This window comes from Protopterus annectens, chromosome 11.part0 (genome assembly GCF_019279795.1).
Source record: "Protopterus annectens isolate FY-2018-M chromosome 11.part0, PAN1.0, whole genome shotgun sequence".
Lineage (NCBI taxonomy): Eukaryota > Metazoa > Chordata > Ceratodontiformes > Protopteridae > Protopterus > Protopterus annectens.
The window spans coordinates 331,792,741-331,817,475 of NC_056745.1; the positions used below are offsets into that span (position 1 = coordinate 331,792,741).

General features: G+C 39.4%; 1 protein-coding gene across 2 annotated transcripts in view; it reads left to right on the top strand.

Moving 5' to 3' along the window:
- The window catches only part of SLC41A2 (solute carrier family 41 member 2), a 1,208,246-nt gene that overhangs the window by 264,253 nt on the left and 919,258 nt on the right, over positions 1–24,735 (top strand). The gene's annotated exons all lie outside the window — the stretch shown is intronic.

Below are 24,735 nucleotides of genomic sequence, written 5' to 3' on the forward strand. Positions count from 1 at the left end.
CATTTTATTTTCTTCCCTGTATTGTGGTAAAATTATTGGATATTTCACTCTTTTTCTGAATATTGCACTGCAGTCGAGTTACACTGGTTACCATTTGAAAGTTGAGGTAAACGTAGTCTTCCTATGTGCATAACAAGCATGTATGCAATATGTAAAGTTTATATTCATGTGGTTGTAAAAACCACAGCCTTACTATGTCATAGTGACCAGTTAGTTATTCAAGCCATTTTTGAATCCCTGCCAAATTTCTCTCAGCTGGATATGTAATATTGTGTGTATTTTATTTAAACTTTGTCTGAACTGCAGCTACTTGTTTTAGTGGTATACATCACCTGTACTATTTGAATTTTCATACATTTTCTCAAAATTGCCTTTTTTGTGAATTAGATGTCTGTGTTGATGAGACCACTAACTCCCTTATCAAGATGGAAATAGATAATAATTTAAATAAATAATTGCATGTGTCATTATGTGTTTATCATATGCATTTATTTGGTTATTTGAAATCGATTTGCTGTTTATATGTTGTTTTATATATATATATATATATATATATATATATATATATATATATATATGTATGTATATATGTATATATAATTTATTTTCTTAATTTGCCATTTGTTAACTGGGTTAGTAAAACTGAGGCAAAAGGCCCATTTCAGTGGTGACCCCATAAGAAAGGCTCACAAAAAATGCATACATACACACACACACACACACACACACACACACACACACACACACACACACAAATCTGTATCTGAATTTGTGTGTCTCTGTTTATGTACACAGATGTACACACACCCATACATGTGCTGTGTTGGCGGATATATACATATATACATGCAGACACTCATTCACTGTCATGTATTTTGATTACAGTGACAGTATAAGTGCAGCCTTCGTTTCAGTGACCATTTATTGCTAGTTTTATAAGTAACAGTTTTTTTTTTTCCATTTGACATGTGCCGCTTGACAACACTATTAAAAGTGTGAGTCAGACTACAGAGACATAATTTTAACCATCCTTATCTGTAAGCCCATGAACAAATTGTCATGAATCCTATAAATAAGGGCATAGATGACCTACAAACCCTTAATCTGACACATTTTGGTTTTGTAAAAGATAGTCCATGCCTGTTAAACCTGACAGATGACTTCGAAACCATAACCATAGGCATAAATGAAGGCAAATGTGAGAATACATCCGACCTGGACTTAGCAATGTCCTTTAACACAGTCGCACATTCATGCATCATTGATAAACTCTCCCAGTTGAATATAAACCCTTATGTTGTCAGATGGGTGGGTAAATGGCTCACCTTCAGATAACACTCAGTCAACATTCGTGACTTCACCTTCACCAGCACACCTGTCTGCAGTTGGGTTCCACAGGGATCAGTGTTGGCCCACTATTGTTTGGCATACACTTCTCAGAAGTTCAGGGCAAACTGACGGCGTGTGTCTAACTTTGCTCATGAATGAAAATTAGGTATAAACATTTAATGGCCAGAAGATGTCAATATACTTCAAAAGGGACTTACACAATTGTTGCCACAGTCATGTACCCAAACTCCGTGCTAATAAAATGCATTATCATCCCATTAGGTACAAATGATATCCATGCAGACTACCATATAAATAATAATACCCTAAGTAACAACTCACTATTGATAGACTTGGGAATGCAAGTTGACTGTATCCTAAATTTTAACCACAATGTGTCTACTTTGGTAACTAAGGCATTCTCCATTGCTCACATCATTAGCAAAGGCATTGCCTTAACAGCAAAACAGGTCATAATTACCCTGTACTCAACCCGCATCAGACTAATAACTGAATACAATGCTCCCTTTGTATTTACCTACCCTCCCACCAGCAGCAACTTGAGAGACCCCAGAGATTTATAAGCAAGCAAATTACAGGGTCTCCGCCACATGTCATGCACTGACAGACTCAAATAACCGTCACTGTACTCAGTAGCATACAGACTACTTACTGTAGATTTGTGCCCGCCATACACACCAATCTTAGGTTCCAAACCTACATTGAAACTATGCACATCAGCAAGAATAATGGGATAATGGGATAAGGATCACTTGCTTCATGCACCTTATCCGTGGCCGTGACATAAATAGGACCTGCTGGACAGATATGTCTCTCAGAGATTACCACTCCTCCAGAATAGGCAAGCAATTCACATCAAACAGAGCCTCTATATGAGCCTGTTTACATGTAGCCTGGATGCCTGGATGGGAAACCATAAATTCTTTTCCAGGATTTCACCCATTATGCTCCTAGATATGAGCATCTATTGTTAACTAAGATTTTGTCTTTCGGCTAGATCCTTAATATTGTGTTTCTCTAGTAGTATATTGGGTACCCATGTATAGGCTTATAAAGACATATGGGTCAGTATCCTACTAACCACCAATCAACCTATCAAGTAACAAGAGTATTCTTTCCTTCAGTCACCCAAATTTTTACAGATCGTAATCTTACTTGAGTGTTGGCACACTCACGGAGTATAACCTTCCTGTCCATGTCAAGCAATACCAGACATGGTCTCTATTCAGTATTCTGAATGAATAACCTGCAAATCATTAATCCTCTTTGTGGTATATAGCATGGTTCTTCTGGTCCATAGAGCTTAACTCACTCAGCAGTGCTCGATCTTAGTTGGCTACGCTTATTATCGGTCTTTTGAACTGCATGATTACTAAATTCCGATGAACATCAAACGAATATATAATTACCAGGCATCTTACAATTGTACCAGCTGCATATCGAATATATATCCAGACAACATCAGTCGATTGATGTATGTATTTTTAGAAACCATCTATTTTTAATGTCACTATAAGGTCATTAATATAAGTTACTGCTGACAAATTTTTTTCAATCTACCATGATTGTCCTACAGATATCTCTCAATTGCAGATGCCCTGCACATCAGTACTCACTGCATAGTTTCACTTTTCACAGTGTGCTATTTATCCTTTCTCAATAGCCCCTACTGCGATTTACGTACTGTAACACACATAACATGGTACATGTCGAGAAACATTTCTTTACTTCAGTATGTGATGAAAACAAGCAACAGATGTTCACTGTACTCTCCAAGATACTATGAATTAAACTTACGTTTAAAATCATTTTAATTTTTTAAACTTATTTCTTTATTCATCTTTTTATTTGTTGGTGTGCTTATTAATTTCAGACTGATAACCCTGTAAGTGGGAGGCTGAGAGACACTTTTTAGTCACAACATGAGCTCTATAGAGCAAGACAAAAACACAGAAATGTGAATAGAATAAAGGATTATACCACTTTGCGAAGGAATGTCAAACATTTGGTCTACATGCAGAAGAGGAATTCAAGCAAGATGACATTCGAACAAATGTAAGGACTGGAAATAAGGTCAAACTCAACTACATCTTTACACACAATAATGGCATTATCAAGCACAAAATATTTCTATGTATGTACATATGTGAAATGTCTAAATCTAAATAAGATGTTTAACAGACTGGCTCTATTAAGTATAGAAGGCTTTCTCCATGTTTACTCATTTTGTTAGTTTTATGTGCAATGGTCTTCCTATAATTGAACAGTGTGTATTATAGCTGTCCTTCATTGTCATAATTAATCAAATTGTCATTTTGCATCGTTCTATGTCTAGACATCATAGTTATGAAGTAGTGCAATAAATAAAACTATTACTTCACATGGCACTTGTCTGTCTGCTTACTTAATTTAGTGTGTAAAATTAAATTAAACTAGAATTTAACATGGAATGTGTGTGTCTATATATGAATAAAGTTGTACTGACCAGTTCTAATTACACACAAAAAAGTCTGTCTAGCATACAGGAATATACATGCAAGAAAAGCCATTAATTTCTTGTTATTTCATGACATTTCAGTTATAACTGAAGGCATACCACTCAACCTTATAGCGCAGACAGAAAAGCCTAGACAAGATAAGAGTAGACAACACTAACTTTACTCAAAAATGTTACACTACAGCAATAGGGTAAAGTAAAAGACAGAGTACATATCATTTGATCATGACTACTCTGTATGCTAAAGACGCTCTCTATGATATTGATGTTGGGGTCTATGTTAAATGTTGCAACATCAAAAATGGCAAACATTACATGGTGCAGAACAAAGGTTCGACATTACCATGTTCCAACATCAAATAAAAATAAAAAAAGAAAAAAAAAAGTTTAAAGAGTGTGACTCAGGGGCAAGCCACCCTTCACCAACACACCACCCCTACATATATACACCGACTACGAGACCGCACTTCATTGCAGAAAATGGAAATTCTCACTATCTGCACTGTACGGCCCCATTCAAAGTCAGTCTTCGAAGACTTAAAATTTCAAACGTTTGCTCTCAAACATATAAAGTACGAAATTTTGAGCGTTCAAAGATTTGTCTTAGACACTGATGTTGAAAAAAAAAACAACATGCACTGTCTCTTGACATCCGATCACCAGATAACACACGTAATTACCTTACACTTGCATAACTCAGGGTCTTCTTCATGTACTAGCCGTAGGTAATAACTGCAAACACTCCTATACACACTTCCTCTTTTCCTACATAGCGTCTTTTAACACTACTAGTCAATGAAGCTGATCACAATCTTATTTTAACTATAAGTGCTGCATGCTCTGTCAGTTTACTGTGTATTCCTATCTATGTATGCCACCATCATACATGATCACCACCAAATACTACAGTGAACTATATTTATAAAATAATAGTTAAACCATTATTGTTTCTACTGCTGTATGTTCTATACTAGCAAAAAAAGTCAGGGCTCAATGCTGGTTCTGCTAAATGTATAATTTCACCCAGCCAAAAACATCCATCTAACTACAATTTTTGTCTGTTATGTTAATGTTGTACTCTACAATTCTCTATGGCTCACATAAGTTCATACTAGGCTATCTGCCCTGGGGCAATTATAAGCCTAGCCCGATTCTGTATGGCTTACACCACCCCTTGATTTGAGTATACTGTGCCCTTTTTAAGGTTTAGTTTACTGTGCCTCTGTCTAATAGTGACACGGGAGTAATCCCTGGGACAAACCTACGATCCTCCATCCACCTATCGAGATTCTTATTGAAGAGATTCAGTGAGGTGCTCTGCCTCACATGAACTGGAATTCTATTCCAGAGCGAAGGGAGCCTCTGGGTTATGAACCTGTCTCTCCAGCAAGTTCCATTTATTTCTCTGCAGAGGTTCAAGTCCCTCGAACGTGTGGCTCTAAGGGATTTATATTTACTGAGGTGGAGCATGTCCATTAATTCTGGATTTAACATAGCTTTGTATGTCAGGCATAGGTCGCCTCGAAGTAGGTGGTATGCAACTGAGTAGAGCTGGAGTTTTTTTAACTGAGCAGCATATGGCATCTGTTTGAGACCCTTGATCCTCTTGGTCAGATACTTTTGGGGTCTTTCTAATTGCTGCAGGTGTCGGGTAAGGTACATCCCAAAAGGGGCATGGTATTCTATGATGGGCCTGATGAGGGATGAATAAAGGGGCACGATTACCTCTCTTGATCTAGACGTGAAACCCTTCGTGATGAGGTGGGCTATGTAAAAGGTCTTTCTAACCACTTTGGCAATGTGGTTGTCAAAGGAGAGATTGCTATCAACTTGGGTCCCCAGGTCCCTAATAACTTTCTCTGTACTTAATGGGTTTCCGCCTATGTTGTAATTTGTGGGCACATTGTTTTTGCCAAAGGGTATGACTATACACTTTTTGGCATTTAGCTTTAAACCATGGCGCTGGCACCAGTTATCTGTCTCTGTGAGACCTTTTTGAAGGATGTTTGTGTCAGCTGGAGAGTCGATTATGGCGCCCAGTTTGCAGTCGTCTGCAAACTTGGTGAGCCATAGTCCTCCCACGTTTGCCTGTACCTCGTAAAAGTATATATCGAACAAGAGTGGTCCCAGGACAGAACCCTGTGGGACGCCACTTGTGACCGGTTTTGAGTCTGACATGGCTCCAGCAACTCTCACTCTGTGGGTTCTGTCTTTGAGCCAGTTTGTGACCCATCTTGTGACATAGGGGTTTATATTTAAGCTGGATAGCTTATCTATGATGCCCAAGTGGGGTATTGTGTCAAATGCCTTTGCAAGGTCCAGATAGGCTGTGTGGACTACCTTCCCTTCATCTATGGCTTTGGTGACTGTTTCGAAGAAGTCAACCAGGTTCAAAAGGCAGGATCTGCCCTTGACAAAGCCAAATTGGGTAGAATCTAGTGTCTGTAGGTCCCCAATGTCTTGGTTTATGAGCTCCATGATGATCCTCTCCATAGCCTTGCAGACTAAGCTATTCAGGCTTATGGGGCAATAGTTTCCAGGGTCCGTAGAGACTCCACCTTTGTGGAGTGGGACCACTGCTGCTGTACGCCATTCTGCGGGCACATATCCTGTAGTGAGGCTGAGATTGTATAGCTGTTTTATTTGAGGGATTAGTTCCTCTTGGAGTTCATGTAGGACGCAACCCGGGACACCATATGGTCCCAGGGAAGCAATGTTTTTTGCTTTGGAGAGGGCAGCCTTCACCTGAGCATCACAGATGTTTGGGAGGCAGCTTTCTGCCGGGATAGATACTTGCTCTTTTGGGGGGGGGGGTGGAGAAGTTTGCACTGAACCTGTCTGCCAGGATATTGGCGATGTCTGTGGGTTCAGTGTATTTTTTGTCATTTAGAATCAACTCAGAACAAGTCTGGGAGTTGCATCCCAGGTTCCTAACATAACTGAAAAAAGCCTTATGATTGTCTTTGATGTCCTGTGCAATTTTTCTTTCGAAGCTGGCCTTGGAGGATTTTATGAGGGATCGTTATTTTTTGCTAGTACTGATCATAGATGCCTTCCCTGTTAGGGATTTTGCTCTATCATGTAGTAGCTTCCTCCTTCTGTTGTGCAGTTTATTTATGGCAGGGGTCCACCAGACTGGACACCTGCCTTTGGATGATTGGGTCTTGGTTTTGTTTGGGATAGCATGATCCATGCATTACTGGAGATGTCTGTAGAATGCGTTTATATAGGATTCGGCAGTTTGGGCCGTAGTTTCCAATGGCCCTGGGGCCTTGAAGGATTCCACTTCGGTTTTGAGAAGTGAGAAGTTTGCTTTTGAGAAGTTTTTCCCTGTGGTTTTCTGTGCTGGGGGTGGGGTCGGGATGTGGACATCCAGTGAAATTAATTTATGGTCTGATCTTACCAATGAGAGCTATACTTCTGGTGTGGAGCATAGAGTCCCCATGTTGGTAATGATCAGGTCTAGTATGTTGTCCCCTCTTGTGGGAGTGGTGACTAGTTGTTCCATAGCATTTGAGTTTATAATTTCCAGGAACCTTTGGGCTAAGGTGCTGGGGCTTGAGTAGTGCTCCCAGTCAATGTTTGGGTAGTTGAAGTCGCCCAATATAATGGTGTTCTGAGAGATCTTCATGTTCTCCAATGTTTTCAGGAAAGCTGAGTAGGATTCCTGACTTTGAGAGGGTGGTCTGTAGGATGCTATAAACTGAAAAGCAGTCTTGTCCACTGTTAGTTGCCCATGGATGGTCTCCGATACTTTGTGCAATGCCACTAACCTGGAGGTGTGAATATCCTTGATAAATATGGAAACTCCCCCTCCTTTTGTGGTTCGGTCTGGGTTTTGGGGCCGAAAAGCATGATATGAGGTATAGCCTGGTAGTGCTGGGGTGCTCTCTGGAGCCTTGAACCAGGTTTCTGTCACTGCACAAACATCGATGTTCTCCATACTGAGGAGAGCTTCGAGTGCGTGCATCTTGAGGTTAAGACTTCTGGCATTAAGCAGCATTACCCTTAGTTTCTTGTTCCTTGTGCTGTCTATGGGGGTGGGTTTGACTTTTGAGCCTTGCCTAAAAAAGGCACTATGGGGGTGGCAAGAGCCTTTGCCAATATCCAAAAGCCCAGTGGTGACAGGTGCAAGCCATCCCTAGCAAAGCAATGTGGCTTGTCGAGCATGTCATCCCAGGCTGACAGACACTGGATCCCCTTTGAATGACACCAAAATTTTAGCCAATTGTTAAAATCGATCATTTTGTCTTTGTACTGTGGCATCATTCTATGTGAGGGTAAGATGCTGCTCATGGTCAGGGTCATACCAGCCTGGGCTACATGATCAGAGAGCTCCTCTATGTGTCTTTTCATGTAGTCCAGGGAGTTATGCCTCAGGTCATTCACACCAGCATGTACAATGACTGAGTCATATTTGTATTTGCTTTGGAGGGACCTGAGTGCTTGTGTTATGTTGCGGATCCTAGCACCTGACAGGCAGCTCACCGTGACCTTCTCTTTATTCAGCCTGGTGAGCGGGACATCACTGTGTCTGACAATAGAGTCACCTATTACAAGAGTATCAGGTGTGTTATTCAGCCTTAAGGGCTGTGGCTGCTTGGCACACTGACTTTGTGGGCTCTGTGTTGTGTGTGTTTTGTTTTGAGGTAGTGTTTGCTTGGATGTCTGCTTTGGAGGTCTCTGTTGCTTAGGTAGATTTTTATTTAGAGCCTCCGAGTATGTTTTTGTGTATTTATGTGTTTGGTTCGCTGATGTGGTGGGACTATGTGATACTGGAATTGTGTTGTGTGAGGTTACCTTCTCCTCCTGACTGGTTACACCAGTTTTGAGATGAGAGAGCTCAGCCTCCAGTTTGGCTAAATAGTTGCATCTCTCACATATATTTGAACCTGCTTGGAGGAGGAGAGGGTTGTCCGTGTACATGAGACAGTTGTAACATTGCCTCAAAATTCCCATATTCACCAGCTGGACTGGAGAGGAAACCATTGACTGACCTTTGGACATGCTAGAGTAATATAGGAAAACTGAATTTAAGACGGACCAATAGAGGACAGGGTAATCGTAGAGAGTATAAGAGTAAGTAGTGATTATGGTTTAATAGTGCTAACTTGTAGGATTACTTAATTGGACCAGAGAAAGGCCTTAGAATGAGAATATGGTGCTTAAATTGAGAGATAGAGCAGTTCTAAGGGAAAAAGTGAAGAGCAGACTTTGCGGAGCCAGGAATAGTTTAAACCCAATTAGGTGGCACTGCCCGCTGTTGCGCTATGCACAAAAACATGCAAAAACGCGCAAAAGAGGGTTTTAAGAGAGGCAGATGAAGGAGTTTGGAATTGACCCAAAATGGCCAATAAAACTACAGTTTCAAGTCAGTAACCACTCCCACAGGGGCAGGCAGGCTGCTCAATGTTTTTCACTGCCACTGATCAACAGAGAGACTTCCCTTTAGCCCAAGCAAAAAATGGCCTCCAAGAAACTTACAAACAGTTCAAGAACAGCAAGCCTGTAACTGAACTTTTTTAAATATCAGAAAAGTGGGGAAAAAGCAAGATTTTTTTTGTTTTTTTCAGAGAGAGCAGAGGTTCACAAGTATCAACAAGTTATAACAGTGCAGTAAATGACCCCACACAAGAGTGCTAGGCCAAAGACAGATAAAATGCAAGTTTTGAGAAAAAAAGATTTTAAAAATAAGTGCAAACAGGAAATTCAGTAAACAGCTCTAGGTTGTGCTCTAAATACAGTTACTAATGCAGAAATCAAGTTTAGCAAGCCAGAAAATGCTCAAAATAGGTGGCTATGCAGAAAAACTTAGCAAATAAACAGAGGAAAAATACTTAAAATCTCAAAAGTGGCTCCTTTCTTCTCTCAGCATTTTCTTCTCTTGGTGGGTGCTTCACCAACAGCCAACAAGCCTGAAAAGATGCCAAAACCATGAGGCAACCAGGTTTTAAGAGAGTAAGATGAAGGAGTTTGGAATTGACCCAAAATGGCCAATAAAACTACAGTTTCAAGTCAGTAACCACTCCCACACGGGTAGGCAGGCTGCTCAATGTTTTTCACTGCCATTGATCAACAGAGAAACTTCCCTTTAGCCCAAGCAAAAAATGGCCTCCAAGAAACTTACAAACAGTTCAAGAACAGCAAGCCTGTAACTGAACTTTTTTAAATATCAGAAATGTGGGGCAGGCAGGCTGCTCAATGTTTTTCACTGCCACTGATCAACAGATCATCAAGAGGAAAAATACTTAAAATCTCAAAAGTGCATCATTACTATTATTGTGTTGTACTGTATGCTGTATATACGTACTGTGTATTTTATGTCTGTATCTGAATTTAATAATGTATTTTTTTCATATCTCATATACTACTGTATACAGATTTACTCCCTGTGCCTCCACTATCAATGTTCAACTCTTCCCAGCTGGACATTTTCCCAGTAAACATATGTTAAATAAATAAAAAAAAAATACATAATAAATGACTACTTATTACCTAGGAAATACCCTCTACCACTTATCACCAAAACAAGGAAAGTTCAGAACACTGAAATGCACCATATTCAAAATCCCGGTGTTACGTGATTATGATTTAGCGCTTTTGGTGTTCCGCTGTGGCTGAGTATGCATGTGTAAGTATATTTGTGAGGGGTAGTTCTGTTTGTAAGTGTGTGTTGTGACTGTGGTGTGTGTGTCTTTGTGTGACAGACTCTAGTGTGTGGGTGTGAGTTTGTCTTGTGTGTCTGTTTGTTCGATCTGCGAGTTAGAATATTACAGTGGTGTGGGTGTGGGGTGCAGGGGGGCTTGCCCCTGCCTATTTGTAGTGTAGGGTGGTGTGGTTGGTTGCTTGTGACAGTTCTGTATGTATTTCTGTATGTTTTTGATGTGTGTACTATACTTACGTGGTTGTCTGTGTTATGGGGTTTCATTGTTTAGGTCTCTGTGTTTGCATCTTCGATGTTAGTTTTCGTTGTTCTGAAGTAGACACACACGCGTGTGTGTGTGTGTATATATATATATATATATATATATATATATATATATATATATATATATAAAACACATATATACAGATGTAAGATTATAGGAGATTACTAGGCTACTGGCTACGGAGCGCTTACGACCCTATCCAATAATTTTTCCTGAAAACAAAACTCCATTCAACACCAGTTCCCCCGGCCAATGAAGGATATGGCTTCAACCCCAAGGACAAAAAGCTTGTTTTCTATCCACTTATGAAGGTTGGACTTGAAGCGTGTCATCGAGGTACTATGTTTGATGTGTCTGGGAATTGTATTCCAAACATGGTGCAGCCTCAGTGAGATATATTACATATTACAATTTGGACTTTTGATACGGTAATGCACATTCAGTTACACTAACAGATACGGAGCATCTCTGCTAGGGCAGGCACTCAGATTGCCTTGTAAGCAAGACACACATCACCTCTGAGAAATTTGTATGTTGCTGAGTGAAATGATTCTTATCTAAGGCCATCCACTCAGTTTCTGAAGTACTTATGTGACCTTGCCATTTGGTGCAGGTAAACTGTAGAGGCAACAAATGGTTCCTTATCAATAATTAATGGCCTAATCAAACAGGACTACAGACATGTAATAACCTCCTTTTTTTGGATGCAATACCTACAATTATGAGCTGAACCAAATACAAGGCGTTTCATTAGTACAGCTGCTCCCTGACGGTCAGATATGAAATTGTTGTGAACTTGAATACCCAGATCTCTCAACACAGGTTGAGGTCTTAGGGTTTGCCACTCATGTAGCGGTATTCAGTAGGGACCATGTTTTTTAAGAATGGTATGCTAATAGAGTTTCTATCATTTAGCTAAACGCGATTATTTTGGCACCAGTCATTTCTGGCTGTGAGACCCTCTTTCAGTTTATTAACAAAATTGGGTGAGTCACTCACAGTGCCCATTTGACATTTGTTCACAAAACTGCACAGCCGACGCCATTTAGTCATAGCCTGGAATTATGACAAGGAGGTAGCAAGCAGTATACATCCCAGTAAATATTACTGCAGAACAACAATAGTGGCAGTTCTTCTGTCATTGTCGTCGGAACCTTTTCCCATCATTTTTGTCCTATGGTTGATCCACTTTTTGATCCACCTGATCAGACCATTCTTTCATCCTAATTTTGTTAGCTTTTAACTGGTGCCATAGTATGGGATTGTGTCAAAGGCCTTGGCCAAGTCAACTGCATGCTGTATATACTCACTTTGCCTCATCCAGGTCCTTGGTGAAATGTCTCGAAGAAGAAACCCGGTTCAACTGGCAAGATATGCCCTTAACAAATCCAAATTGTGTGTGGTCACGTGTTAGGAGATTGCTTATGTCCTTGTTCATCACATCCTCATTAATATGGACAATGACTTTACACATCATACTTCTCCTGGTTATGTTGCAATATTGTATAGGGTCAGTAGCGGCACCACCTTTCTGCGAAGGGGTGACAGTGTCAACTCTTACACGCTGCTTGAATTAAACCTGTATTTTTCCTGTGATTGAAATGGGTGCTCAGTGGTGAGTCTAGTTCTGGCTGGAGATGGTTAAAAATGTGTCATGGGATACCATCAGGTCTCAAGGAAGTTGTGTTTTTTTACATGGATAGCCCAGTTCACACTACATTGATTCATATGTGAGGCATGGAAATTGAATCATGCATGTCTAATGGTCCTTTGGGTGTCGATGGGGGTTTAATGCTTGTACTCAACCAATCCACTTTCCGGTTGTCTACATTAACACGATCAGTATGAGTGGTGCTGTTTAAGTACTACTTGTGAACAAACCTTGTGTTTTCCATGGAGTGCCAATGATAAAACTGAAGAAGGCTTAGTGCTTTCCCTTATTTTATGTTATTTTATATTCATAATTGGTACTGCAGTTCATCACTAGTCATCTCATTTGCTTGTTGAGCCTAAGGGTGCATTTTTTCCTAATTTGGCAGTTCCTCCTATTTGCACATGGACAACAGTTGCTTCCTTTTGTTGTAAAGCCATTTCATAGAAGATGTCCACCAGACAAGTTACTTTTTACTTGAGGAACAGGTTTTACATCTTTTTTTTATGAATGACTCCATGCAGTTGTACAGGCTGATGTAAAGTACATTGACGTACTCTGTTAAGCCATTCATACCATCCCTTAGTAGGTTATATTCATCTTTTGATATTTTTTTAGACCTGTTATAGCTGTGGTTTGTACTACAGAAAATTTCAATGAGACAGACTTGATCATCTGCGATCAAAGGACAGGAACATTCTATGTGAGTGGCACCTCGATTGCCCATGTTGGTGATAACCCTGTCCACAATCTTATCTAACCTTGTGGTTGATGACACCAGCTGGTCTACTTTGTTAGAACTGATGGACAAGGAATCAGTGTGTAATTGAATTACTGAAGGAGTACTCCATCCAGTCTCTGGTGAGGCTGTTGAAGTCACCAAGGCTTACAGTGTTTGGTCATACCATGATGGAGCCAACTAGTTCATTTATGAGGAGTGGGTGTCGAGAGTCATGCAGTAGGGTCTATAGAGGCCTGTAACTTGAATGTGTGTATAGCCAGCTGTCAGTTGCACCTGGAATATTTCCAGCCCGTCATGCAGGCAAACCATTATGGAGGTGTGGCTGTCCTTAATGTAGAAAGAGACTCCACTGCCTGTACTCCATCTTACCTACTTTTGCCTTTGGAATGTCTGCAATCAAGCATAGTATGGTAAGACAAGGGTGCTCTCCACAGGCCTACACCAAGTTTCATAAGCTCACGAAGGTCTGCAACTTTCGGTGCAAGGAGACCCTCCCATGAGTGCATCTTCCAGTTAAGGATCCTAGAATTAGTCAGCACCAATATCAGTTTACTTTCTCACAGATATTTTCTGCTATAAGATTAGTCTTAGACACATTGCATAAAAAGGACACAATGGTGGAATGAAGGAAGAGTATTCTCCATGATCAGGAAATCCACACACTCATCTAGATAATCTATATATATATTATATGTTATATACACACATATATATATATACATATATACATATATATTTATCTATAAATACATTGGTAACCTCCTAACTCTGGATCACATCCAGTTCAGATTTATGAAAGTAAGATCATGCCTCCTGAAGCTGACTGACTTCTGTGAGGCAACTCACTAAAACAATAGACGAGGGTAAGGTGGTTCACAACGCCTATCTTGACCTTGCCAAGATTTCAACCACTATCCCCGTTCCATAATTATAGCTAAACACACTAAACTAGGTATAAATCCATACTTCACAAGATGGGTTGCCAACTGGCTCACTGGCAGAAAACACACTGTAAAAGGTGCAGACTCAGAATTTGATTTAAACTAGTCACAAGTGGAGTACACACGTTTTGGTCCTGGGACCTCTCCTGTTTGGTATCTACTTCTGTGAAGTACAGGCTAACACATAAGGCCTCTGGCTAATGAAGTTCGCAGATGACTGCAAACTAGGGGCCATAGTCAAGTCACCAAATGATGTGGACATCCAACAGAAGGGCATCGCTGAGACAGATGCCTCGTGTCAGAGCCATGGCCTCCAGCTCAATGCGAATTGCACATGCCCTGCATGTCAACACTTAATTGTTCAGCCTTACACAGTTAATATTTTTCCTTTCTGAATAGCCCCTACTATGTTTTATGTCCTGTAAGATTACCAACTGTATACACAGATAACAAGGTACCGGTAAACAAACATTTAATTTTTTATATTAATAAGTAAAGAAAACAGATGTGCACTGTACTATCCAAGGTACCAGAAATGAGCCTTAACCTCCGTTTGAAATCATTTAATTTATTTATTCCAATTATTTCTTTATTCATCTGTTTATTTGTTTGTTTACTTATTAATTTCAGTTTGATAACCATGTAAGTGGGTGGCTGACAGACCCTTGTAAGTCACAACCTGAGCTCCATGGTGCAAGACACAAATAGAAAATTGTAAATAGAATAAAGAAATATACTACTTTCTGAAAGAATGTCAAGCAGTTTGGCTAAATGTAGAAGTGGAATTCAAGCAAGACGATAGCTAAAAAATATAGCAAATGGAAATGAGGTCACACCTGAAATATTTGTATGTGTGTACATATGTAAATGTATAAATATAAATAAGCTGTTTAATAGAGCGGCTATGTTAAGTATAGAAGGATCTCTCAATTTTTATTTTATTTTTTGCATGATGTGCAATGGTGTTTTTTAAACTGATGTATATGTGTGTATTATAGACGTCTTGCATTGTTGTGATTCATCAGCAAATTGCCTCTTTACAACAAAAATCACACTTGCTTTTACTCTCAGTTGACACTATGTTTCACTGTAAACGATCTATGCCTAGATGTGATAGTTATGAAACAGTCAAATAAAATTATGACTCCACAAGGAACCTGTATGTCTGTTTGCTTGTTTTTTTATTTTGTAAAATAAAAAAACTACAATTTCACATGGAATATGTGTCTGTTTACTTATTTATGTATGTATAAAGTTGTACTGGCTAGTTGTAATCAGAAACATGAAAGTCTGTCTAGTATATAGGAATATACATGCAATAAAAGAAATTAATTACTTGTGATTTCATGACATTTCAGTGATAACTGAAGGCATACCTCTGAATTTTATAGTGCAGACAAAAGTCTTGACAAACATTTAATTGGCTAAAGTAGTTACCAAAGTCCAAGATAAAAGAGTAGAGGAACAGTAACTTTACTCAAAAGCATTATACAACATCAATAAGGTACAAGCAGAGCCCATATGACTCAAACATGACTAGTTACTCACCAGAAAATACCCTCTACCTCTTATCCCCTCATTGTTACTAAAGAATGGATCCTCAATGCACCCTCCAGAGCTACATACACTACATTAGTGAGCACTGATAACATCTTGGGATGCCTCCTACAGAGTTTGAAAAATGACCCTTCAGTCCTAGAATGTCTATTTAGCCACAGCCTCCTGACACACTTTTTCCCTAGGGAATGCAGGACCGCAGTGGTCATCCTTCTACATAAAGGTGGACTATCAACAGACCCAGGGAAATACAGACCCATAAGTTGGACTAGTCTTGTATACAAGGCCATGAAAAAAGTTATCATGGATCTATAAAATATATAGGAAATCTTCAGACACTGGACCTATCCCAGTTTGGTTTCATCAAGGATAGGTCACACCTACTAAACACAGTGGACTACTTTTAGAAGGCCACTTGAACCATGGATGAAGAGCACAAAAGTGCATATTGCACACCTCAACCTGGTAAAGGCATTCAACACACTGCCTCACTTAGGTCTTATAGACAAACTCAAAAAAGTAGAGATAAATCCCTATGTAACCCAATGGATAGTCAAATGGTTCATGGAAAGGACACATGAAGTTAGGGTGGTGGAATCCACCTCCACCAATAGGCCTGTTACTAGTAGTGTTCCACTGGTCTCAGCACCTGAACCTCACCTGTTAGGAATATACTTTTCTGAAGTTATAACAAATATAAGAGGGTATTTGGGTGACAAAATCTGCAGATGACTGATTCCTCTGAAGATGTAGATATCATTAAGGGAGGTCTGAGAGCCAAGTAACTGGTGCCAGAAACTTAGCCAAATACTCAGTGCCAAAAAAATGCATATTTATACCCTTTGAGAAGATGAGTACCCCTGAAAATTACAACACTGATAGCACTGTTCTAAGAGTAGACCCAGTAGTAAGGGCTTGAGAACTCAGATTGACAATAACCTGAATTTTGATAAACATGTCTTCATGATGGTGAAAAATCCTTTGATGAGGTATAACTCATAAGTAAGATCAAGGTGCCCAGATCTAAGGAGATCATACTCCCACTATGCTCAGCCCTCATTAGACCAATAATGAAGTACAATGTACCCTTCGGCTGACCAGCCATTTGCAACAACTGTAGTAGCATTAGAGTCTTCACTAAAAAGAAAACAGTATGCAAACAACATGTCCTATGTGTACTACCTCAAAGCCCTGTCCCTGCTCTGTCTCCTACAGACTACTGAGTGTCAATCTATACCTAGCCTGCAATTCCTTCTGAGATCCAGCCTTGATGGATATACTACACATTCACAAAACAAGCAGCAAAAGAATTACCCACTCTAAGGATCAAACCTTGTCTGTGACATAAGGAAAACATATTGGAGGAACAGGTGCATCTTTGAGAGATTACCATTTTTCTGGGAAAGACCCCCCATTTATGTGAAACAGAGCTCGTCTTTAAGCCTGTTCAAATGACATTTGGGAAGTCATAAATTCACCCCTGCTTGTCACCTGTGGCTTTTTTGGCAGCAAAGGCACAGGCATGCATCAAAATCTTTCCAGTCCTTAGGCACTGACAAATATGAAAACTAGGGCATGAATAGTTAGGTTTAAAAAGGCTCTAGGGCCATTACACTGGTAACCTCCATTGAGTATTTCTTCTACTGATATGCAAATGCACAAATTTGCTTTCCTTACAAAGTTGTGCAACAAGAACAAGCTGGAGTCCAGAAATACATATAATAACCAAAATCAACTATAGTGGAATGTAAAAAAAGCTAAGATAGTGGTTAGCAATGAGCTTCTCTTTAAATAAGCTAAACTGTACTGGTCATGACACTGAGGTATACAATGTATTTTGTATAGCATACATCATGGACAGAAGTAGGTTAAAAAATAAAGACATCTTAGTACACAAGTCCCAGGATAAAAAGTGCCCGATCCGCATATGCACACTGGTTCCAGGACTGGGAGAACTGACAGTGCAGAATCTTCATTACACAAACATTCCAACAATGGGGTTAGGCCAGGTTCAGGTGGAGAATGCCCCTACCCCATTGTAAAAGGAAGTAGTAGCCCTCAAAAACTGATAGGCCAGAAAAGAGCCATTAAGATGATACAGTGGGCTACTGAGGATAAGAATGAAATTATGTATTGTTACTATTATGCAAGAAGCCTAGAATTTCCAGATAGAAGACATTCAAAAAGACTAAGAGGAAATCAGAGGAAAGAAAAAATACTTGCACAGGAAAAAACATCAAAACCTTCAAATGAATTTTTGTATTCATTAATACAACAAACCCATGAAAAATTTACATGGACATGGGAAAGAAAGAGATCTGATTTGCTGCAATATTTATGCAAAGGAGAAAGTCAAAGTAAATCAATACTAGAAAGCATCTCCAAAGATATTTGCAGATAAATACAAGCAAAGTATCCAGGGTATGGAAACTTTCATAACAGAAAAAATAAGATCATAAAGGGGAATATAAAACAGAAGATTAGTAAAGCAGAAGTTAAACAAATAGAAGCTGAAGTTATGGAATACTTCCACAGTGAAGGATTTTGTGTAGAAAGTCTAACACAATTTATGTCACAGCATGATGGAACAGTTAGTCCCCAAAGTAAGGAAAACAGAAAGGGTGGGATACATCTGAGGGAGGAATATGGACATGGCAATCTATAATAACTTTAATATAGTGCAATATTTATGCACAGGAGAAAGCAAAACAAATCAATACAAAAAAGCAGCACCAAAGATAGCTGCAGAGAAATACAGGCAAAGGCATTCAGATATACCAAATTTCATATTACAAAAATATAAGACAAAGGGGAAAGCAGAAAAGAGGATTACTAATGAGAAAGTTAAAGAAATAGAAATTGCAGTTATGGATTACCTATAAAGTTAAGGATTTAGTGTAGAAAATCCTACAGTGGTAATGTCACAGCATGATGGAACAATGAGTCTAATACGTTAAGGAGAAACAGGTGGAGCAGGAAGCATCTGATCACTTACCACATGAAGATTCTCTACAGTCTTCAGTAGGAAATGAGTACAAAAGTTCACCTAGGGTTACACACCAAGGGAAGGAGCAAGAAACATCGACACCTCTTGACACAATGTTGTGTAGTGATAGACAAGTGAATTCCTATCTGAAAGAGCAACAGATGATGCAGGATTCATCTGAAGAGAATATGTCACAGAAAGATTTTTAGGCACTTTCCATAGAATCCCTTCAGCAAACGGAGAGCAATGGTAACATTTGCTTTATTTGATAGAGATGAATAGACATATTAAGGTCAATGAAAAAATATTACAGTCACTAGGACCCAAAATGTCAGAAGCCTGATTAAACACATGAATGCAAAGTACTGAAAGAGGCTCAGAAAACTTCAATGTTTCCTCAACAATAACAACTCAGGTCTCAGTAACCCTAACTTAGAGATTGCAAGACCTGTCCCTCTACAAAAAGTGTCTTACACATTCCTGAGGGGGTGATGTCCACTACATTTCCCATGCTGTGAAGGAACCAGCAATCCAAGCTCACCATCACCACAATAAAACTAGTTGTAAACCTATACTATCACATCAACAATACCAGAAGGCATGACAAGTACGTTACCTAATGCATTCCACATTTGTGAAACAGGTTGACATTACAAGTCAAACACAGTACTTTTCTTGAAACATTTATAAACAGTTTGGATAACTGTTAAGAATTCAGGACAAAAACAATAAAAACAGCTAATACATTTTTCAAAAATGTGTTGTTTCCCTTCCCCAAAGAAAAGTAATTATTTTCCTTCAGTCTTTTCTGTATGAAATCAGAGTTTCATTTTCTGACCTTTTTTATATCTACCAGCAGTAAAAAAAATATTAATGGGGGTCTGGGTGTGTTGTGTCATGTCTAATTAACATAATAATAATAATAAAAATATATTGCCTGGGTCAGTTGCAGTTCATAGCACATTTGTTTACAGCCAATTTAGTTCTAAGTCATTTAATCACAAAACATGTTTATATCCAAATTTGTCTCAGCATAGGCCTCAGCTATAGTAACCAATCTCATTAAATGACAAAAAAGAACTTTCACAATTGGTGATATTTAAATGTGTGCAAACATGTCCCTGTGCAGTACAAACACAAGGTATTCACAATATTTCATTTATGTGTGTGCATGTATGTACTTAATTCATTGAATCCAAAAAGTAATCTATTTTCAGTCATAAACCATAAAGTTCCAATACTGAAGTACACACACACACACACACACACACACACACACACACACACACACACACACACACACACACACCTCAGGTCTCCCAAATTTGGAGGAACACATCTAATTTGATCTCAAACTTTTGTTCAATCCCTCCTAAATCTGGAAATTATTTTGAGTGAACAGCACCCTCTAAGAGTACCTTTTCCCTAAATACTTTCTCTTTGTCTAGAATTCTGAGGTAAAATTTGAAAGACATGACACATACATACACACAGATTGTGCTACGACATATGCAGCTATTTCCCACATTAGAGGAGTGGGATACTTTTCCCCTGTTTTCAGGCTCCAAATTGTTACTGAAAAAAAATCATGTTTATTGCAGTCCTTTGCAAAAACTGTATACAATTAAAAAATGAGTGCACTCAACACAACAAATAACATTTCTACAACTGTCTAATCAATAAACAGGATCTGTTGCCATGGATACAAACTTATCTACTACCTCTGTTACCAGCTTAGTGGATATGGGCATCCTGAGGTAGTGCAGAAACTGCCTCAGATTAAGTATTGTATAAATACATAACTAATAAGCCCCACTAAAACCTTTAACAATGACCACATCTTCACAGTTGAGCTAAAACCCTGCATAGGAAAGCAAAACGTACATGGTACACCTCCTAGAAAACCAGACTCCAGATCAATCAGTCTAAAAAATGGCAAGTTAGTAATGTAAATAACACTTCTCTATAAATACAAACACACACACACACACAGACACACACACACACACACACACACACACACACACACACACACACACACACACACACACACACACACACACAAATGACTGCACAATCAGTGTAGGAAAACTAGCAACTTGTAAAACATTAAACCTATAATACAAAGCTTTATACTATATAAACCAAACACAAGACATGTCATCAATAACACACAGTTTAAATCAGAATCTCCCAAACATAAAAATGTTCATTTACCTGTAACGTCCAAGTGTGTAGTCTAAACAAGTCCCATTAATTCTTTGAGCAGCCATCTCTTACAAAGCTGTTTCTCCAGATTACTTCAACAGACTCTACAGAATAGCATAAACAGCAGAATAAAACTATGGTTCAAGGCAGCAGAAAGCACCCCTGCACTTCCAGGCTATAACTCATTCCATACCTTTTGTCCCCAGAACTTGGACTGAAGCTCCAAAGGCAGTGGTGTTTCCATATTCATAAAGGATACACACACTTCCAGACTGGTAGCTAAGCATAACACATCTGAGATACTTCAGGTGCAACTAACATTGGGTAAGACAGCAATTCAGGTTGTAGCATGCTATAGGTCCTCAACCATATTCCAACACTCACACTCCATGTTCCTAAGCACCCTGGACAATATTAGGATCCAACCTAACACTGTCATACTGGGCAACTTCGAATATCCCTCCATTAACTGGGAAAACTACTCATGTACCAATACACTTGCCCAGCACTTTCTGGAATTCATTAATTCCAAAGCCCTGGACCAGCTCGTTCTTACCCTCACTAGAGGTAGCAGTTATCTAACAGTGTAGTACCTCGCAGGATGTGCAGTAGCAAACCCTGCCCCTAAGCCCACAAATTACCAAGCTACGTTAAGAGTAATTAGCTGTCATGTAGCTTACACTGGATTAATAAAGCAGTGAAAAGCATTTTATTGGCATCGGAATGTATAAAACCCTTTGATTGTGATCGGTTATTATCGGTTATTCAGGTTTTACATGGTTAACCGATCGCAATCAAATGCTTTTTACTACTTTCTGTTTGTGTTTTATACATTACGATGCCAATAAAAAGCATTCTCATGCCTTATGCAAACATTTAAATTGTTTGTAATGTGGAATGTGCTACAGTAATGCCACAGTAAATTACTTTAACATTGGGAAGACCGAAAAGCATTACTTGGTAAATGTACAGTATTTGCACTTTTAAATATTTTCTCGGACTGCAGACGTCCATACAAGGACTGTACTATAAGAGTAGCAAATAAATAATTAAATCTTAACCTGTCCTGGGTGATCGCATAGCTAGAATGAATATAGTTTTACGGCACAATAAAGAAAACATATTGATTAATGCAGATGTTTAAAAAAACTTGAAAATATATTTGTGTTGGCATAAAAAGGTGAAGTTTTATCTGTAAGTGGAATCAAAATAGATACCATGTAGTAACTCGTGTATTTCAAGGTAATAAAGTGCAATATGGTGTATGTGGCTTTCTTGTTTGTCACCGCGATGAAGGATGCAAAGCTTGCCTCTGGAGCTCTTAGTACAAAAAATCTGGAGTCTGGACAAAACTTAAAATTATGGCGAAAAAATCTTACTCGTAAAAATTTAGAAAGTTGGTAGAATAACAGGATTTGTGTTAACATGCCTTTTCCGAAGGAAACTCATATGTATGTCATTATTTATGTATTATTTAACGACGTTAATCTTCAGTGCTTTACCAGGAATCACAAAATATATGAGAAACAGACCATTAATAGTGTTACCACCTGTCCCACTTTGCGAGGGACAGTACCTCTTTGGGCAGTTGTGTCCTGCAAAAAAATTGTAAAATGGCAAATATCCTGAGATTTTAGGGCAAAATTATTTCCTATATTTTATGTAATAGTTGCATAAAACAGTTATTCTGCATCTGATACACTGAATGTTATAAGAAACAGAATAAGCCATGGCTATATTTCACCCTGCAAAATCTGACGTTTGTACCAAAAATGTCTCACTTTGGCATTTGAAAAGTTGGCAACCCTACATATGATTAGCGGTTATTGTTATTCATAGAATGTTACATTTGGCAGGTTACTTATTCAGGCATAACGGGAATGCTCAAGTGTCACTCAAATGTGCGCTGACCTGCCAATCAATATGGACACGCCCTAACCTGCGCAGTACCGCCTGCGAGGTACTACACTGTTAGATAACTGAGGTAGCAACATCCTTGACCTGGTCATTACTAACATGGGTGACCATTGCTCCACACCAATAGTCAACTCCTCCAGGGTTAGATCCAACCACAAAAGAATCACCTTGGAATTCCACCCCCCCCCACAAAGGTAACTACCATGAAAAACTTCTCCAAAGCTAACTTTGGGCTCCAAAACTACGTTTGGGCTCTTAATAACACAGGCAGCTAACTTCACAGCACCCATGCAAATGGAGAATAGTTGCATGACCGCCGAATCATACACCAATGCACTGTACGAACATGTACACAAATGCATGGATCTCACCATACACAACAGAACCAAGATGCCCCCCCCCCCAAAAAAAAGAAAGCCAATCTGGTGGTCCCTTGCTATAAACAAACTCTACAACATAAGGAGGAAACCAATGCAGAATAAGTTGAAGTCCCAAGACTGGTAAAACTCCCTTATCAGCCTCAACAAATTGTTGAGATCCCTCTTCAAATCCTCTAAAGCTAGCTATGAAAATAGAAATGCAGCAGATAGTAAAGACAACCACAATACCGTTTAGAGTTATGTAAAGAATCTCCGTGGCAATACCCAGATTTTCTCTGAGCTACTCCACAATGGTACCTCCTATACCGAGCCAACAGATATTACCAATACATTGGCTGACAGAAGCAGTGCTAACTTTACCCCACCACCCCCCACCAAAGGACCAATCACAATACCAGTCCATTGCCAGACAACCAGTATTACTGCTGCACAGGTTAAAACAGCACTGCCCTGGCAAAGAATACAGCTTCTATGGGAACTGACAATATCCTAGGCTGTGTTCTGCATGAATGACAGAGTGAACTGGCACCACACCTGTATGCCCTGTTCAATCATAGCCTCGCCTCAGGCTTTGTCCCCACCGATTGGCACACTGCTACAGTCATCCCTCTCCACAAAGGGGGAGCGACTACAGACCCTGGGAACTATTGCCCCATTAGCCTTACGTGTCTGATATACAAAGCTATGGAACAAATCATCATTGACCTAATAAATAAGGATATAGGGAATCTCCAAACTCTGGATCCTACATAGTTTGGTTGTGTGAAAGGTAGATCATGCCTGCTCAACTTGGTTGACCTCTTTGAGTCAATTACCAGAGCTGTGAATGAAGGCAAGTTGGTTCATACAGCCTACCTTGATCTGGCCAAGGCCTTTGATACCATTCCCCACTCAGGAATCAAAGAAAAACTCACTAAGCTAGGCATCAACTCCTATATCACTAGGTGGGTTGCAAACTGGCTCACAGATAGAACCCACAGTGTGAAAGTAGATGACTCCAAGTCAGACTGCCGACCAGTCATGAGTGGAGTTGGTCCTGGGTCCTCTCCTGTTTGGTATCTACTCCTCTGAAGTCCAGGCCAACACGAAGGCACTCTGGCTGATGAAGTTCACAGATGATTGCAAGTTGGGAGCTATTATTAACTCCCCAAGTGATGTTGACATCCTAAAGGAAGGCCTCAATGAGACCAAAGACTGATGTCAGAACCATGGCCTTTAGCTCAATGCCAAAAAAAATGTGTCATCATCCCCCTTGGGAAAAACCCTGTTCCATTGAATTATCACATTGATGGTAGTTCACTGAATACAGAAGGCGTTATAAGAGATCTGGGAACGCAGGTTGACAGCAACCTCTCTTTTGACCACCACATTGCCACAGTGGTCAGAAAGTCCTTCTATGTGGCAGATCTCATTACTAAGAGTTTCGCATCCAGAAAGAAAGAGGTCATTGTCTCCCTCTACTCTTCCCTCATTAGACCAACATTGAGTACAATGCCCCATTTGGCATGTACCTCAATAGACACCTGCAACAACTGGGGAGGCCACAAAAGTAGCTCACAAAGAGAATCCTAAGCCTT